The sequence below is a fragment of the Rhododendron vialii genome, chromosome 3a, assembly GCF_030253575.1.
Source record: "Rhododendron vialii isolate Sample 1 chromosome 3a, ASM3025357v1".
Classification (NCBI taxonomy): Eukaryota; Viridiplantae; Streptophyta; class Magnoliopsida; order Ericales; family Ericaceae; genus Rhododendron; species Rhododendron vialii.
The window spans coordinates 11,576,849-11,595,861 of NC_080559.1; the positions used below are offsets into that span (position 1 = coordinate 11,576,849).

The 19,013-nt window shown below is 35.0% G+C and overlaps 2 long non-coding RNA genes across 2 annotated transcripts; both read right to left on the bottom strand.

Annotated features, from left to right (window-relative positions):
• Window positions 1-7,427: 7,427 nt before the first annotated feature.
• LOC131320997 (uncharacterized) lies at window positions 7,428-9,727 on the bottom strand. Its single transcript, XR_009198429.1, has 2 exons — window positions 8,363-9,727; window positions 7,428-7,590 (listed from the first exon to the last, which is right to left on the bottom strand). It is a non-coding gene; the product is annotated as an uncharacterized LOC131320997 (long non-coding RNA).
• A 531-nt stretch (window positions 9,728-10,258) lies between these two features.
• LOC131320998 (uncharacterized) lies at window positions 10,259-11,112 on the bottom strand. The gene is made up of 2 exons (XR_009198430.1): window positions 10,941-11,112; window positions 10,259-10,784 (listed from the first exon to the last, which is right to left on the bottom strand). It is a non-coding gene; the product is annotated as an uncharacterized LOC131320998 (long non-coding RNA).
• Window positions 11,113-19,013: the final 7,901 nt, after the last annotated feature.

Below are 19,013 nucleotides of genomic sequence, written 5' to 3' on the forward strand. Positions count from 1 at the left end.
GATAATCAAAATTAGCAATCTTTTTGCTAATAACCAAATTTATTGACCTCATATCTTCTCAATCAAGTACAACCATCGTTGGTAATTGAAATTCACTCTCCATTTTGGCAAGTGGTTGTGTGGTTGATCACTTTATGAATTTTAACAAATGTTCTCAACTTTCACTTATTGTACTAGAATGTCATTCAATGTAGACCATTAGATTGAAAAGAAAAAAACTGGCCGTTATATTTGATTTTTGCCAACTCTTTTTGATTATGGGCAAAATATAATCAATGTAATACTTGACATTGCTAATTTTAACAATATCTTAAATAGATAACCAAAAACTGTTATGGCAACTTTTCGTTATCCAATTTTAGTTAGGCCACAACAGATGCACTAATGCTACATACATATAGTTACACACCAAAAATCTAACCATACCATCTCACATACATGCGGGTCCCATATATGGGCCCCACATATATATGAGAGAGGTGTGATTGGATATGTTCAAATGTAGTGTGTATGGAATATTATTGATTTTATTTGACTTCTTTTGCTTATCAACAAAGCGTTGGCTTTCAACAATAAAATCAGCAAAGTGTTGGTCTTTGCTGACACCGAAGCGTATCCTCGATGACGTGGTAGTTACGTGGGCAATATACGCGGCAATTTTATGGATGACATTCGTCTTCGTTATTAATATTTTCTAGTATTTTTTCAGTTTTCAAGTCAAAGTGTCTCTTTGATTTCTAGTCAAAATATTATGAGTCTTCTTAGTTATTTGTACTCACACATTTTTATAAAGAGTCTTCCTAGATTTTAGTAGTCAAAGTTTTGTTTTATTAAGTATTGCCAAGGAAATGTAAGTGTTTTTTCCTATTCTTGGAGGCTTGTTCCTAGTGGCTTATAAATTATGTTGCTATGAATGAAATGGATAGTTTTGGAGTGTTGAATTAAAATAGTATTTGCTTGTGAGAAGTTTATCTTCTTGTTAACTCTTATCATTCAGTGGACTTTGACAGGTGGCGAGTTCTCCGTTTATGTATCTTTTAGGCGGATTCCTTAGAGTAGTGAGCGGTCCCTGACTCTGTATCCCTTGTTAAATCTTCGGGTGATGTTATTCTATAATCCGTTGATTTTCTAACTTGTGTGCAGGGACGGAGATAGCATGAGGGGCGGGGTGGCACGTGCCATCCCCGTTTCGAAAATACCCACACACACAAAAAAAAATACACATAACAAGGTTAAATAACATATATGCATAACAGTTTGCACAAGATGAAACTTTGGCAAAACGGTAAAATGCATGTGTAAAATTGAAGCTCGACAGCTGGGGTTTGAATCCGCTCCACTTTTTTAACTCATGTTTTTAATTGAATCCTAGCTATCGGATTCTACCACTATTTGAGTTTTGGCCTACAATCCAACAAGATTTGTAATTTTTTCTAGTAATTTCAAAGGAACATGCATTATCTATTTAGAAATTAAAACTTTTACTTGACTCATTCGAACACATATTTTTTTTATAGACTAACGTGGTAAATGATACGACTAGATATTTACGAGTATGCGAAAATAATACTTTGTACAAATACTGTAAAAATTACAATTTAGAGAATGGTCTCTTCGGATCAAGAAAGTTAGTATCGTAATATCTTCCATTTGGATATTTTGCATACCATTAGAGAGTTTTTTTTTTTTTCCGGTCAAGCGAAAATTCATACCATTAGAGAATTGAAGCAATCCTTTAGTTTTTTTTTTTTTGTTAAAAAAGTCCACAACAGAACCTAATTATATGACCCTATACGTATTTTTTTTTATCATATTTTTCCGCACAATATGTAGCTAGATTTTCATTGAACAATGTCACCTCCGTGTCAGAATCCTGGCTCCACCTCTGCTTGTGTGGTGAGCTTTACCTTTTTAATCTCATCTGCAAAATCCGGTATCAAATTGGTAGCAAAGCTTCGGATTCAATGGCAAGTTATTGTTACTTGCAATTTCAAACATTGCCGCATGAAATATTTTCAAATAATGATTCTTCTTCTTCACTACTAGCCGTGGATTGGAATTTGCCTCCAATCTATGATGAATACATTGAAGATGGGTTCTTGATTTTGCATGATGTATGCATCAAGATCGATATCGTTTATGTGGCTAATGAAGTTGCTGGTCCCGTTGATGGCGAAATTGATAATTTATTTGTGGCCAACGATGATATTCTAGATGGCAATAGACAAAAGCAAATTCTGCAATTATCTAGTACCATGGTGAATGCTATTCATGTCAATCATATTGAAAAAAGCAAACTGAAAGTTAAAGTGAAAAGACATGTGATAGGATTCAACTACCAATTTCTGATGAGTAATCAATTGATAGGTATTTGGAGTTTGGTCTTTTTGATGACATCCAATCATATGCTCATTTAGCAAACAAGTTCAATTTGAAGATCTTTACTCAAGAAGCGAAGCTCAATATTGGATTATGAAGGAAACTTGATTTTCCTCACAAAGTGATCAGAGTTGAAGGAATTATATCACATTTTCTTCAACCAGGGGAGTATGACGCTGAAGCGTATCCTCGGTGACGTGGTAGTACGTGGGCAATATACGTGGCAATTATATGGATAACATGTGTCTTTGTTATTAATATTTTTTAGTGTCGTTTCAGTTTCTAAGTCAAAGTGTCTCTTTGGTTTCTAATCATTATATTTATGAGTCCTTTTAGTTATTTGTACTCACATTTTTATTAAGAGTCTTCCTAGATTTTAGTAGTCAAAAGTTTTGCCTAGGAAATGTAAGTGTTTTTTCCTATTCTTGGAGGGTTGTTCCAAGTGGCCTACAAATTATGTTGCTATAAATGAAATGGGTAGTTCTGGAGTGTTGAATTAAAATAGCCTTTGTCTTTTGAGAAATTTATCTTCTTGTTAACTCTTATCCTTTGGTGGATTCCGATAGGTGGCGAGTTCTTTATTTCTGTATTTTTTAGGTAGATTTCTTAAAGTGGTGAGCGTTTCCTAACCATGTATCCCTAGTTAAATCCTCAGGTGGTATTATTCTGTATCCCGCTGACTTTCTAACTTCGGTGGTGAGCTTATCTTTTTTATCCTTTGTACTTTTCTTCAATCTCATCTGCAAAATCCGATATCAAATTGATATCAGAGCTTTGGGTTCAATAGCAAGTTATTGTTACTTGCAATTTCAAACAATGCCGCCTGAAATATTTTCAGATAATGATTATTCTTCTTCACTACCAGCCATGGATTGGAATTTGCCTCCAATCTATGATGAATACACTGAAGATGAGTTCTTGATTTTGCATATATGATGTGCGCATCAAGATCAATATTGTTTATGTGGCTAATGAAGTTGGTCACGTTGATGGCGAAATATATAATTTATTTGTGGCCAATGATGATATTCAAGATGGCAATAGACAAAAGCAAATTCTGCAATTATCTTGTACCATGATGAATCTATTCACATCAATCATATTGGAGAGTAAATTGAAAGTTGAAGTGAAAAGACATTTTGATTGGATTTAACTACCAATTTCTGATGAGTACTCAATTGAAGGTTATTTGAAGTTTGTTCTTGTTTTGACATCCAGTCATATGCTCATTTAGCAAACAAGTTCAATTTGAAGATTTTTACTCAAGAAGCAGAGTGCATTGTTGGATTATGGAGGAAACTTGATTTTCTTCGCAAAGTGATCAGAATTGAAGGAATTGTCGTGCATCGATTCATTACATGAGGTTATAGATTCATAACATTTATGTACTTTGAATTCATTGACAGTTGTGGTTTATGAATTTCTATGCAATCATTATGAATATTGTACAAATATTGCAAATCTCATACAAAATGTTATGAATTTCTGTATAACATGTTTATGAATTCAAAGCAATTCGAGTAGTTGCATACTATAATCGGCAAAAAAAGGTGTGTATTATAATATTTCCCTTTCAAGGATTTGGTACCATGCAACCTAATTCAATTTTGTTGGCCAATTCAAATTTGGATGTTCTTGGTTTACTTTTGCAAATTTCAGAGTGTTGAGCCAAAGCAATTCAATGTTTTTCTTTTCTTGTTTTACCAAGCTTGCCTATGAATGTGCGACTTCATTTCTCACAACAAAAATAGTCACATTTCCTCTTTCTTCCACCGCTAGTCTTTCTTTTACCAATTTGAACATGAGTTATCAAAATTGTAATTCAAGTAATTAAACAATAAATTAGATGACCAAAAAGTTTTTGTAATGCAAAATACAAAGCATCTTATGTTTAGATTAGAAAAATCGTACTAAAGGCATAAGAGAGGGTAGACTTAGAGATTCAAATAAATTTTTGTGCACATTACGTACCATGCTTCCTTCATTTATAGTCTAGAGAATCAAAAAACACAAGACAAACTAAAGGGATACAATTTAGAATTTGAAAGATAACTAGAAGCTAGTGCAGCATAAAAACTCACCCATAAACTTTTGGAATACGGTAGCAAAATACAATTTTGATGGTAACTTTTGATATATCTGCCAATTAAAGATGTTTAAAGGTAACCACAAACATTCGTAAACTAACACTTTTCATATACTACATACATCGTATCTACACCAACATCATATAGATGTGTGTCCCGTTAATGTCTCTAAGGCCATTCACAGTGGTATAATCAAAAATGGATAACCAAAAGTTGACACATCAGTTTTTGATTATCCATTTAAGAGGTTGCTAAGCTTAACAATGTTGAGGTCCACAATGGTCACTTCTAGTCCATAACCAAAATAAGGGGTCCACTACAATCTCTCTCTCTCTCTCCTTATGTTTTCCACCATTGATCACTTCCCTCCATTACATTTGGTGACTTTCATCCCTCATATTATGAATTTGGAAAAAAAATCATGTACAAAAAAAAAAAAAATCAGATGTGCTCTTGAATTTGAAAAAGAATGCAAGATTCTTCATGTACTCAACCACAGGGAGAGGAACGAAAAAAGAATAAAATAGAAACAGAAAAAAAAAGTGAAATACCTTAATCCAGCGACAATGAGTTGAATTGTAGATGATCGAAAGATACGAGCTTCACTTTTGGAGGAAAAGAAAGAGAAACAGTTTGTGGGTAAAGAGAATGAGATATAGAGTAGGTGAAAAAGAAAATACCATTTGAAACATGCTTGTAAACAATTTTGGAACCAATTAACTTATATGGTGTTTGATCCACAAATTTTGATTATTGAAAAAAGTTGCTAGTTTTGGTTATCCAAAGCCCAAAATTTGATTATTTCTAAGAATGTTGCTAAGTTTGATTATACCATTGTGAGCCATTTTTTACACCAACATTGTTAATTTTAAAAATAATTTGCTTTTGATTATTCTACTATGGATGGCCTAAGTTAACATGAACAACAATCAGCCGATAGGATGAGTTTTGAGTCAATTTGGATAATTGAACTTGATTGAATTAGAGTAGAAACACTGGCAAAGGTATATAGGGGCCCGGGGTGACCCCAGCCCCTCCTGACATTTAAAATATTTTACTAATATTATTTGTAATATGGTTATTATTTATATTTTTAGTATAGCAATCTCTAAAATTATAAATAATTTTGATTTGGTCTAGCCAAAAATTAAAGTTATTTTACATTGTCAGGTAAAATTTTCTCAAATTCTTTTATAGATGTAAATAATCACACATTGCGTTGCAATTGTCGACAATAATGCAAAAGATATTACATCCGATCGATATATTAATGTACCACAAAGGTACACCATACATTGAGTCCATTTTGGAATGAAATATTTCTTTTATGTCGGCCCTTCTTGGACCAAAGTTTTGGCTCTGCTACTGAGTAGAAACATATGTTGCTCTTGCTTCTTAGTTCTTGTGTCTTAGGGTAGCCCATTCGTTTTTATTCTAAGCCTTAATCCTCGGCCCCTACACCAGTCCCGCGGAACTGCCATAACCCCAATATGAACTGTTGTGCATTGCCTGCGGTTTTCTAAATCACTCCACCACCACACATTGATTTGGAGTTTATGCACTTGATCTTGAACCTCACATCAATGTTTGATCGATGGTACTGAAGAGGCTGGGCCACAGAATAATTTTCCCTACCAAAGAGTCTGTCAAATGGTTATGCCTTATCTTATGTTATAGTACATGAAAAGACTTCAATATTACTTAGTGTTACTGTACATGAAAAGACTTCAATACTTATCGCAAGCCTTAGAGCATCTCCAATTCATGGCTTCAAATTGAAGATGTCAAATTTATTTTTTGAAAGTTTATGAGCATTTTGACATCTCCAATTTGACATCAAGCTCTCCCTCTCCGATCATTATGTGAACAACACAAACCTCAAACGGCTCATTTTTTAAAATCCAAACGGTCACTTTTTTAAAAATTGGCATGAGGTTTGGTTGTTGTCAAAATTGGCAAGCATACCCTTCCTTCAAATCCACGTTAGCTTTGGCATATGGGAAGACACCGCAATTGAATGGTGCATTGCTACCAAAAATTACCGTTACTTAGTAGTCCATGTCAGTTTTAGCATCTCCGGTTGGAGATGCTCTTATATGCTACTGGTCACTATGAAATCCAAAACAATAAATACAAAGATTTCGCTCTAATAACACATCCAAACATCCGGCCGCTAGAGAACATAATTTGTCGACCCGCCAATTGTGCTGATGGATTTTCGAGTTTAATTTGCACGTGTTAATTAATGGAGAGAATGATGATTTGTGCAGGAATCAAAACTTTTTTTTATTAATATTGTATACATCAACGGAGGTTAACGGTAGGGGTGTACACGGTCCGGATTGGTCCGGTTCTCTAGAAAACCAGTAACCAGACCATTTCAAACGGTTCTTGGAAATTGAGAACCAGAACCTAACCAATATATGAATGGAACCGAACCAGAACCAAACCGCAAAATCGGTCCGGTTTTGGTTCGGTTCCGATTTCGATTTCGATTCCGATTCTGTCCAATTAGCATCCAAACCTATCACTGGTGTGTGAGAAAAAGAGACGCGAGATTGAAATTATAAAGACTAATCCGTTAAATAAGGTTGCAAAGAATTGAAAGAATAGGAAGGTAATCTATTAGAATAGAAAAAGAAGAAAGAAAATAAAAACTTTCCTAACAAATGAGATTTCATCTCCAAATAAAGTAAGTTTAAAAAGAAAGAGATTAACCTACCAAATTACACACATATATTTATTTTATATAATTATATATATTAGTTTTAAACGGTCCGATCCGGTTCTAACCACGGTTCTTTAATTGAGAACCAGTAACCGAACCAAAATTAACAGTTCTTATTTTTTTGGAACCATAACCTGACCGCAGAACCACAGAACCAGACCAAACAGGACGGTTCGGTCTGGATCGGACCGGTTTTACGGTTCGGATGGTTTTCTTGAACACCCCTAGTTAACGGAGAGTTAAATCATCGGTTAATCCATTGTGAGTTTCAGAAGCTATCTATAATCCTAAACTACAAGCGCCTACGACGGGACTCGAATCCTGACCTTCTACAAAGGGAAACTAGAGGATGCCAACTGGGCTAGAGGCAGGAATCAAAACTTGATCACCTTGCACCTACAAAATCAATTATCAGTCCGAGACACTCTCAGGCCAAGGATGTTCAGCTGGACCCTCGTTGGATAAGTTAAAAAACAAGCTTTATAGGAGTACTTTGGTTGAAAATTCAAATGGAGAGAATAAAAAAAAAAAGAACGAAAAGCTAGTTGGAATTACATAAAATATGAATTTAGCTCGAAATTACGATTAAATGGTAGGATAGGTAGAAATCAGGCCCATTCAAATCCAACTTTTTTTTTCTAGTATTTTTTTTTTGTTGGTATTTTTCACTTTTTCTAATTTTTTGTTTAGTTTTTTGTCATAATTTTTGGAATTAATTATTCATTTCGACGAGAGGAATCGAAAAGGTATAAATTATGGATTGAAATTGAAGAAAAAATCATATAAGATACACTTTAGACAAAAGATACCAGGAGTTTGGTAATTTCCGTCTTTGGTGCAATGTCCTTTATTTTGGCCGTAATTTTTTACTTTTAAAACTCCCCCAAGTCAAGATTAATGATTAATTCAAAAAATATAACATGAATTTAACAAAAATTCAGAAAAAAAGAACAAAATAGAGAAACGAAAAGGTACCAAAATGTTAGGGAGAAGGGGGCCTAAATATTGCCAAAATCAACATATATAGTACTAAAACTTTGGCTCCATCACGTAAAATATCACCGTTTGATGATTCTTAACTCAAATATCACTCTCACTGCAAGTTTCACAAACCAACTGAGTTTAACATCCATAAAAAAGATGGTATTCGAATCGATATATATGTTACCATGGAGTAATTGATCGTCGAACCGCCTGAAATGATGGTGTCGCCGCCTCTGCCTTCCATAAACGAATTCCCAAGATTCTATGACTGCTGCCAGAGCTCTTGAACAGTTGGTAATATGCAAAGACTAGACTAAGATGCAAGGATAAGTTCTGAAGAAATCTTACATGCATATGAAAGTTTTTTAAGTCATTTTTTATTCAAGTTGTTGAGCGCGTGTGCGCAGCCTCTCGTTAATAGATTTAAGTACGTACCATGCAAATGAAATCCTCTGAAGTCATATATAGAACACTGGTATATATGTAGATACACAGAGGGACTTAAAGCAAGCTTGCTTACCTTTAGCCAGAGCCCAGAACCAGTACTTCCTCAAGAGAGAGAGAGAGAGAGAGAGAGATGCAAAATTTTGTCTGCACTGGCATCTGCACCTCGATCTCTATATCAACCATACACAGAGGGATATAAACCAAGCTTGCTTACCTTTAGCGATGCCCAGAAGCAGTACTTCCTCAAGAGAGAGAGGGAGAGAGAGAGAGAGAAACCAAGATGCCATTTGTCTGCACTGGCATCTGCACCTCTCTATATCAACCTAGCTAGGGTTTGCATATCCCAGATTGAATTAGTTGGTGAGCATATATTATGAGAAAGACCGGCCTAGAGGGAGAAAGTAAGGTGCAGGTGCAAATGCAGATAAATGAATGTCACCTTGAGCAGCAGCACTGCAAGCGCCATACACTCATTCATTGGTCCCCAGAAAACTACGATTCCAATCTTTGTAAGTTTAGTACTATATGAGAGAGAGAAGGTGGGGTGGGGTTTGCAGGTTACAACTTTGCAGCATATATAAGCCCCACCACAAGTTTATATCCAGATAAATCAGGAGCTGTTGTAGTGGTTTAATCGATTTTTTTTTTCCTCGGCGAAAAGATAGATTTTTATGAATTATTGAAACAAGTTGCAACGATGAAAACGAGCCAAAGAGTGATGGCTTCACAATGAGGAAATTAAAAGTGGTTAATCCACTTGCCTCGATGGGGCGTACCACCCTAAGGTCTCAGGGTCGATTCTTCACGGCAGCGATTTGTCCTTAGGGCTATCTCACCTCATGCAAACGCGTGAAAAGAACCGATGGGAGAGGTTGGAGATCGATTAGTCCTGCTTATCGGGACCCTTTTTATCATTAAAAAAAAAATTCATCATTATTACTATAATCAAGTAATCATGGTAGGAGTTGTTGTGTAGTCAATGACATCAACAGGAAGAACTGTTTCTATTGGTTGGAAAAAGTAATTAAATCTTATTACTGTAGTTTTTCCGGCCTTTAAATCTAACTATTTGGATGCAAAAATTCGTGTGGAACCTACATATATATGAACGGCTGTATTTAGTGTTGGGTTAGAATTAGTGTTCTTAGTACTTTATTGGTAAAACTACACGTTTCTAACTGGTTGAACGACACGTCACTTCCTGATTGGGCAAACAAGCCTTCAATTATTTGCAGGGACCTTTGCTTTCAATTTATTGAATTTGAAATATAGAGAAAATATTAAAATAATAGTTCAGTTGGTCTTGAAGATCAATCTCTCTCCCCTCAATAGTTCCTGAAACAATTATCTTTTTCGATCTTGTGTTTTATATTGTTTTTTACTTTCTTTAATTTTTCATGAGAATTAATCAATTCTAATCAACCTAATTTTTACGATGAAAATGTACAGGACACTGTATACCTCTACACTTTATACTCGATGTCACTTTGCGGTCTTCATTTTCAATTTGGACGTTTCAACTCTTACCGTAATTTTTTTTTTTACGAACAAGATCATTCCAGATATAATATATATATATATATATATATATATATATATATATATATATATATAACACAGTACAATAAAAATAGACATTACCGGTCTGGAAATATAGAAAAAATGACAAACAAAACAAAATAAACAAACAAACAAAACAAAACAAAAAGATCGAACAAAATAAAAAGAAAAGCTGTCTGGAACCAAGACTCCGAAGTTGGAGTCGGATCCGTCGATCACACTGGGGTTGAAGTGGCCAAGTCTGGAGTGACCGAGTATGGACACAGAGCAAACTCTCCTGGATGACTCGATGCAGATGCCGCCACCGCCGTCACTAAACTGGTTCCAAGAAACCAGATCTAGAACTTTAGATTTGACTCTTGAGTCCAAAAATAATATGGAGAGTGGGAGATCGCAGCTCTTTAAGGAGGAGGAGGGAAGAAGATGGGGGAGATAAGAGGTGGAGGCTGCCTGAGTGGAGGGAAGCAAGGAGGGGGGAGGGCGGAGGGCGGCAGAAGAGGAAAAAGAAAGAAAAGGGGAAGAGGGCTTTCTCTCTCTTACAGTACTTTAGCTAGGTTAATTAGCTTTTAATGTCTCCCATGCCGTGAATAAAACCGTAACTGAGAAATGAAAATTTGTCGTGAGTTGTTACAGTTGACCGATAAAGGTATAATAGTCTTTGTAATTAAAATATCTCTTCAAATCATTCAAAAAAATTAATTAAATAAATGCTTTTTTTTTTTCTCTTACTCTTTTATAATTCCTACTTCACTCACCTTCAACGCCACGAGAAAATGGTTGGTTGCTGTGGTTTTGGTTGCAGCTGATCACGGTTGATATGGGAAGAGGGGAGAGAGGTGGATGAAGTGTAACCTTGTTTGAATCAAACCCGGCAAAAAATAAAAAATAAAAAATTATTTTCGAAAACTCATTATTTTCCTTCTCCTCTCTCTCTCCCTCTCCCTCTATCGTTTACAATCTGCTAGGGTTTTTCGCCGCCGGGGGGAGGCGCCCTCCTTCTCCTCCCCCCGGGCCCTCTTTATTTCCCTCTCCTCTCTTCTCTCTCCCTCTTCCCCTCCTCTTTTCTCCCCCCTTTCCCTTGTCTGATCTGTCTTTTTCAACGCGACTTTGAAACTGATGGTGGCGTTGGTTAAGGCAAATAGGTGTAGGGTTAGGTTTAGGTTCTTCGTGTGGGCCAAGCCCATGTGATTGTTTGGGATGTATTGTTTGGGATCTGGCCCTTAGGGTTAGCTCCACTCCAAACCTCCTCTTTATTAACCGCTTTTTTTGAATCGCATCAATGATTTAAACTGTTGATATGGTACATTTAGCAGTGAAAGAACATAAATGCGGGAAATCATCTTTATCGAACATCAATGATCTCGTGAACAACGCGTATTAAATGCACTATAAACATACCTAGAAGCTTAATTAAGCTGATCATTTTATACACAAATATACGTACTGTTCTTTCACATACTTCTCGATGTCCGATAAAATATTCTTTTGCCGATGTGTCCTTCAATGAAAAATATATGGAAAACAACAGTTTAAATTATTGATGCAATTCTCAAACTAAACCAAACCAAATCAAGTCAAGTCTTATATCTCAATCAATTGCAATCGGCTACATGAATCCTATTTTTTTATTGAGCTCTTCACATCGGGGCTCGAAAATAAGAGGTTTGGAGGAGCATAGAGGATTGTAGGGGGAGCTGATCCCGTTTTTGGAGAGCGTTGCTACAGGTACAGACGGTCATGCAATGCTCACTACGGTCCTGCATGAAAAATCCGATCCGTTCAATAATTTTTTTAAAAAAAACCGAGCGAGTATCATGAAAAATCAGTTCAAACCGAGTGGGTACATATCTTTAGCTTTTCTGGTTTTTGGACAGCCCATCCACCTCCTTTACCTCATGTTGAGGTTTGGTGGCCGCGTGGGTGGCGTTTGAACGGTGGCAGCACGTATCCACCATGTGATGCCAAGTGAGACGCACGTGGGGGTTGAATTAATTGGACAGGTGGACCTGCGGGGGTTGAAGTAATTGGACAGGTGGACCTGTGGGAAACGGCCACGTCATAACTCCACGATTGTTTGTCGTCATGATTCATGAAGATGACGTCTGAATCACGTGGGAAGGTGGCCCCCAACTGGTGTGTGCTTATGGACTATGGAGCTGTAAACAGCTGCAGGGTGGTACGTATGGTCACCACGTTCGTTTTTGAGATTTTTGGTTTCGATATTTTGGGTAACAAGTAGAGAGAAATAGACACAAAATTAAAAGTTATAATTGACAAAAAATTTATAATCGTCCACGGGGAGATGATCCAAAATTGTAAATCCCAAAACGAACATGATCGGAAAATGATCTTTGTTTTCGTTTTTGAATTTTTGCTTTGCGCTCGCACTCACGAATTGTAAATGCGTGAGAGATTTTTGAAGGACGCTTTCACGTTCACAGTCGCGCTTTCGCATCCATACGTATTGTCCTTTTCCATTGTTGGGCCCAAATTTGGATCCATCACACTCCAGTTCTTCCTAAATTGTTTTGTGTCGTGACTTTTTGATTTTTTTTGTTTGTTTGTTTGTTTTTTTCTGTTGAAACTCCAATTGATAAATAAATACAAGGACGTGGCTTCTCGGTGAACAGGAGGGGCAGACATCGTGGCCCAATCACAATCCCAGTCAGAGAGTTTTACTTTCCAAAATCACACATACTTACCCAAACACTTTACACCCACACACACAACTTTAGGTGGGTCTCACACATACTGAAGGTATAGCGCATGTAAGCCTCAATGTAAATATGAATGGGTTTGAGTAAATATTTGTGTAAGGGTTTATCGTTGCAGAATGATTGAACGCCAAATATCGATTAAGGAAACGAGACAATCTTAATCACAGAGGAGCCATGAATAAAGTTTACGGCGCTCAATCTCAGCCGTCCAAAAGTGTTTTGGACAATCCGGATTAAAAATAATATATTAACAGTAATAGTAATAGATTTTTATTGTTAATAGATTGTTTTTAATTCTCATCCTCCAAAACATTTTATTATTGTTAATAGATTATTTTTAATCTGGATCGTCCAAAACACTTTTGAACGACAGAGATTGCGTGGAGCCGTGAATAAGTTTCTCACTAAAGAAACACTTGGCTCCAGATATTTTGGTCAAGATTTCAATGATTCTTTTTAAAAAAAGTTTCAGTAAATTTTCAACTCAGTCCTAATTCAAGTGTCATTTACGGAAAATTGAGCTTTTTAAAAAGTCTAAATTTTTGCTCTAAATTTCTATAATTAACCTTTAAAATTTTGAAGTTAAGTAAATGTATTAAAATTGCTTATATCTTTCAACACGGATTTCAAAAAATATGTAATATGAATCTTATTTAATAGATCTAAATTAATATTGTTATACAAAGTTTTCAAAATCATGAAGAATATTATAAATTGAAAGGTATTGTCAATCTAAAAATGACATGAATATCAAAAACTGTCAAACCAATTAGGAAGGAAATGATACGTACTTTTTAGAGGTAAAATTGAAAGTTTTTTGATGATTATTTTTAAAATGGACACTTAATGAAACTTCCTACAATAGAAACGTGAGCACTTAAAATAGAACAATTGAGTTTATACTAGAAGATATAAATGCTTTCCTTACACCTAACCTTTAGAGCATCCACACTAAAATAATCAAAAGTTGTCATATCATCTTTTGGTTATCCATTTAAGAGGTTGCTAATGTTAGCAATGTAGATGTTCACACTGACATAATCAAAATTGAATAATCAAAACTTGCCACGTCACATTTTCAACCTATAAAAATCTAAAAATTGTCAGCATATAAAACACATTTTTTTTTAAATAGTCTTCAAACTAGTAAAAACAGGTTATTAAAAAGAGAAAATAATTTTTTGAAAACTTTTATTTTGAAAAAAACACTTTTCAGAAAAAGTTTTAAAAAAAACAGTTTTTGAAAAAAAAATATTTTTATTTTTTTAAAATAACAATTTTTGAAAAAAAAGAAGATAGTTTTAAAAAAAATTAATAAAAAATAGTTTTATAGGTTTTGCAAAAAAAAATAAAAACTTCTTTTAAAAATGAGAGAGAGATGTTTTGTTATTGGCAAAAGGTTGTTAGTTTTGATTATCTAAAAGCCAAAATTTGATTAATTGCTAAGAGGTTGTTAAGTTTGGTTATGCCACTGTGAGCACTTTTTTGAGAAAATATTGCTAATTTTAACAACTACTCCTTCCGTCTCTTTTTTAGAGTTCCAGTATTCCATTTTGGGCTATCCCTTAATAAGTGTCCATTTTTTAAAGTTCGTGGGTAAAAGTTTGTGAATTTTTCATTTTGCCCCTAAAAGTAGATTCCATTTTGAAAAGTTAGTAAATAAAAATGTAATAATGATGTTTTCATAGAGGATAAAAAGAGAAAATGAAGGTAAAAGTTGATGTGAAATATGCAATGATGATGTCTTTTTAATAAGTTGAAATTACAGCTTTGTTTGGTTTGTGTTTTAAAATTTTTTTTGAAAAATAGTAGGGGTAATAAGTGGAGAGAGATAGAGAGAGAAATGTTAGAAATATGAGGAATCTAGGGGGAATTTTTTGAACAATTCTTTTTGAAAAAGAAAGAGAACAAGGCAGAAGTAGGATACTTAAAAACGAATGGAGGGAGTTTATGATTTTGATTATTCGACTATGGACATGCTCTTACTTCGCAACCTCGACCTCCTAATCTCTAAACATTCTTTCTTACTGTAGCATAGAGCTTCACCACTTCAAACAGGGCGCTTTGCCTTTTTCTTTAAAAATGGGGCCTTTTACTTATTCAGGGAGGATGAAAGAAAAAGACAGGGATTCGAGGGCTTTATGATCAGAGAAAGGAGAAGGGGTGAGGTTGGTGTGCCACTGCCTCGGTAGGGGAACCGTGGCTAGGGGGGACGAAGCACACTTTGAAAAAAATTGCAAATATATACAAACGTTACACTAGTCATTGTGAGCTTTCATAATTTATTTAATAACTAGTGATTGTCCGTGCCTTCAACACGCCGATAAAAAAAAAGGCACGACACAACATTTTTTGATTACAACTTAAAAAAAATTATCCTTCCCTTTTTTTTTTTGTCAACGGAAGAAGCATATCCATATATAAAAGTCTAACGGTATCTACAAATTATCACTAAAATACAGATCAAGCCATATGACAGTAACAGATTCCCACCCGAATACAGAGATACAAAGACACAGCCAAACCCTAAAACTAACGATATATAGGAAAAGCAAAGAGACAAAACTGATGTCTAACACTTAAGCAAGAGCCACCACTCATTCTACACTATTATCAACAAAGATTGGCATAAATGGAGCTATAGTACCCAGACACCAGACGCCTCAGGATGGCACAGCTCCATATCAAAAACAACATAAAAAAAAACGATGGAAATCAACAACCCACCGGATTAAATCCGAACATAAATCAGACTAAATCCAAACAGAAACCGGACTGAATTCAGAGAAAAATAAAATAAAATAAAACATACACTCCCCTCCGTCATTGAACAATCTTTCTCTTGTCTAACCCCATATCGATCGAAGCTATGAAGCTGACGACTCAAGAAGCCACCGGCGGCGAGCAGAGCGATGACAAACAGCAAGCGGTTTGGGTAGATAAGGGGAAGGAAAAATCAGATCTGAAGGCAGAAATTGATTCCTCCTCTCCCGCCACCCAAAATTGGGTAGAAACTTAAGGTGGAAGGAGGGGAAGAAGAAGATAAAGTTTGGCACTGTTTTATGGTTAGAGAGAAAGAGGGAGGAGTTGTGTTATCCTTCCCTTCAAGTGATCACAACTTAACAAACTTAAATTTTCAAGTGTGGCACTGTTTTAGGGTTAGAGAGAGAGAGATGGATGAGTTGTGTTATCCTTCCCTTCAAGTGATCACAACTTAACAAACCTAAATGAAAATTTTAATAATTTATTTTTTAAAATTCTCTTCAAATAGGATAAACTGAACTAATTTCTTCGAAAAATAGTTTCACAACAAATAATATCACACCCATTAAAAAAGTAGGAGCACATACCCAAATGAAATTTCTAATTAACTTATGCACAACCATTCGTTAATAGATATCACGATCGAACAATACTTATATCACACCTGTATACAATATAGTTCAACCAGCAACTAATCCAAAAAAAGTGAATAGTTTTAAAACTTCACTTCCCATAAGTTAATGAATGCTCTTTTTCTTTAACATTGAAACTGATTCTTGCAACAGAATGCTACAGCTTGAGTTTTTTTTTCCCTTCAAATCAAAAGAATGCTATAGGCCTACAATTGAGACAAATTAACAAACACTACTACTGCAGAAAAAAAAATGTTTATTCTTTTGTGACTAAGTTTTATAATATTTTTCTATTGTTATCTCAGTTGATGGAAGAAAAGAATTGAATAGAGTTCTCTGATGGATGAGTGAACAATGCACAATACCTCAATGATAGAGTTTAAGATTGACGATATGGAGAAGAAAACATTTTGATAATAAAAGACACACTTTTAAATTAAAAAAATACTCCAATATGTTAGTCCCTAGAAAAGGCAACATTGCCTAAGAAGGAAAAATGGAGGGAGAGAATAAATTTATTAAAGGAGTTGATTGGACGGCTATAAACCATTGAAAATTTGATCCGACGATTGAAGAGGTGCTTTGATTTGTATATGTAGACAAAAATCGCTCTGTTTTATAATATAAATTAGGAATTGCCCGTGCCTGAAGGCACGGCGCTACATGTTTTTGAACATGACTAAGATGAATTATCAAGGAGTGTGTAATTTTTTTTCTTGGTTGATGAGTGTGTACTCATATTCTGAAAATAGTCCAACCTTCGAAGGTTTGAATTTTGAGGAGTGCAGTTGTGCCCATGCCATAAGTCACTAATTCAAAACAATTGACATAAAACAATGAAAAACTTTAATGCACCCTCACACTAAAACTGCTTAATCCCAAGGAATCAAAGCAAATGCAAATTTGTTAAAAAAATTAGGGAGATGTTATTTAAGATTACATCAACAAAATCGCTATTTTTTTCCCCGTAAACGTGTCAACAAATTTGGACATGCAAGGAAACACATGCAGTAAGAACACAAACAATGATCAAAGCAAACAACACTCGTAAAACGAAGCTTCCTCCTTCATCTTTAAAGCACCAACTTAATCACTTCCGTAGGTAAAATAACTAATTTCCTTGCACCAACCTAAAGCCAAAATAAAGGACAAATGAATGGTTAAAGAATTATACCACCGAACATGCATTATCTTTTCAACTGCTATTCAGGCCACAAACATGGCCAACTACTATTTAGACAACTGGAAAGAATTGAAACATGTAGCAATCTTCCCATCTAAGAAAACTAAAACACCATATTTCTTTTAACAAATACGGAATATTCACTCTTGGTTCGAAAAACGACAAAAGACTTTTTCCTCATTTTTGTTTGTTGTTCCATTAAAATTTAAACCTAAAAGAGTAATGTTGTAAGCCAGTGTTCTGTATCAACCAATGTTCTAAAAATTGCTAGGCGCTAGTTGGGCAGTCGGGCGGTCAGCCACCTTCGAGCTATTAATCGGATTAATCGGGCAATTAATCGGTGCATATTCATTAGTAATCGGCGATTAATGGTTAATCGGACCTAATCGGATAGACCCCGCCAGCGATTAATTGCCAACTAATCGCCGATTAATTCCTTATTTTAGAACACTAGTATCAACTAAATCAATAAAAATCTAAGCACACCAACCATTGTTCTGGTTCTAACAACATAAAAGAAAAATCTAAGCACATCAGTCAGTGCTCTGCATAATAAATGAATACTTACAGATCTAAAACCTCGCGATTGACACACTTGAGCGGTATTTCTGTACAAACGTAAAAATAAATGAAAAACTATTAAGCATCAGTAAAGTCACTACTTCCCGTTCAAATAAAAAACACGAAAATGCAAAAATAAAATGTTGAATTTTTCTATTAAAAAGGACCAGAGTATTGGGTTTCTTGTCAGACCTCTCTCAATGGACCACAGTGTTGAATTTCTCCAAACCTTTTGTTTGGTGCTCCATCTACTCCTCAAATTTCAGACCTTCGAAAGTTGGACTATTTTCAGAATATGAGCACACTCCTCGACCAAGAAAAAAAATTACACACTCCTTGATAATTCATCTTAGTCACGTTGAAAAATGTGTTGCGTCGTGCCTTCAGCCATGAGCAATTCCTAGTTATAACAAAACCTACAACATAAATTAAGTTATGCACAGATACAGACCATCAGATAGAATCTGATTGAAGTACAAAAGTTCCTTACCAAGCTCAAATGCAAAGTAGGCCAACTATGTGCTGCAATATTCCACTAAAAGGTTACAAAGATGCAAATACTAAAAGGCTATCCAGTGTAATTTTGATAAGTAAACTACCAAGTGCAAATACAATCTAATGAGGACCTACGTTAGGAAAGACAGACAAAGAAAATAGAGGAGAACTACTGTCATTATATAGCCGATGCTTTTTTTTTAGTCTTTACTATCACACTTGAAAAAAATATGAAGCATTGGCATCAACTATAAGTCGATGAAGACCTTTCTTTTGAGCATGTTGACAACCATGGAAACTATTTGAATCCTAGATAATGAATAAGCCCTACCCATCTTGTATAAATTCCAACAATGGTGTCTCCATCTACTCGATCAAACTCCCAAAGGGATATCTGATAATTTTATTAACATAAAAAAATGAAGTGCCAAAATCATAAAAAATAGTCTTGTTGCATTTGAAGAAGTACTAAAACGG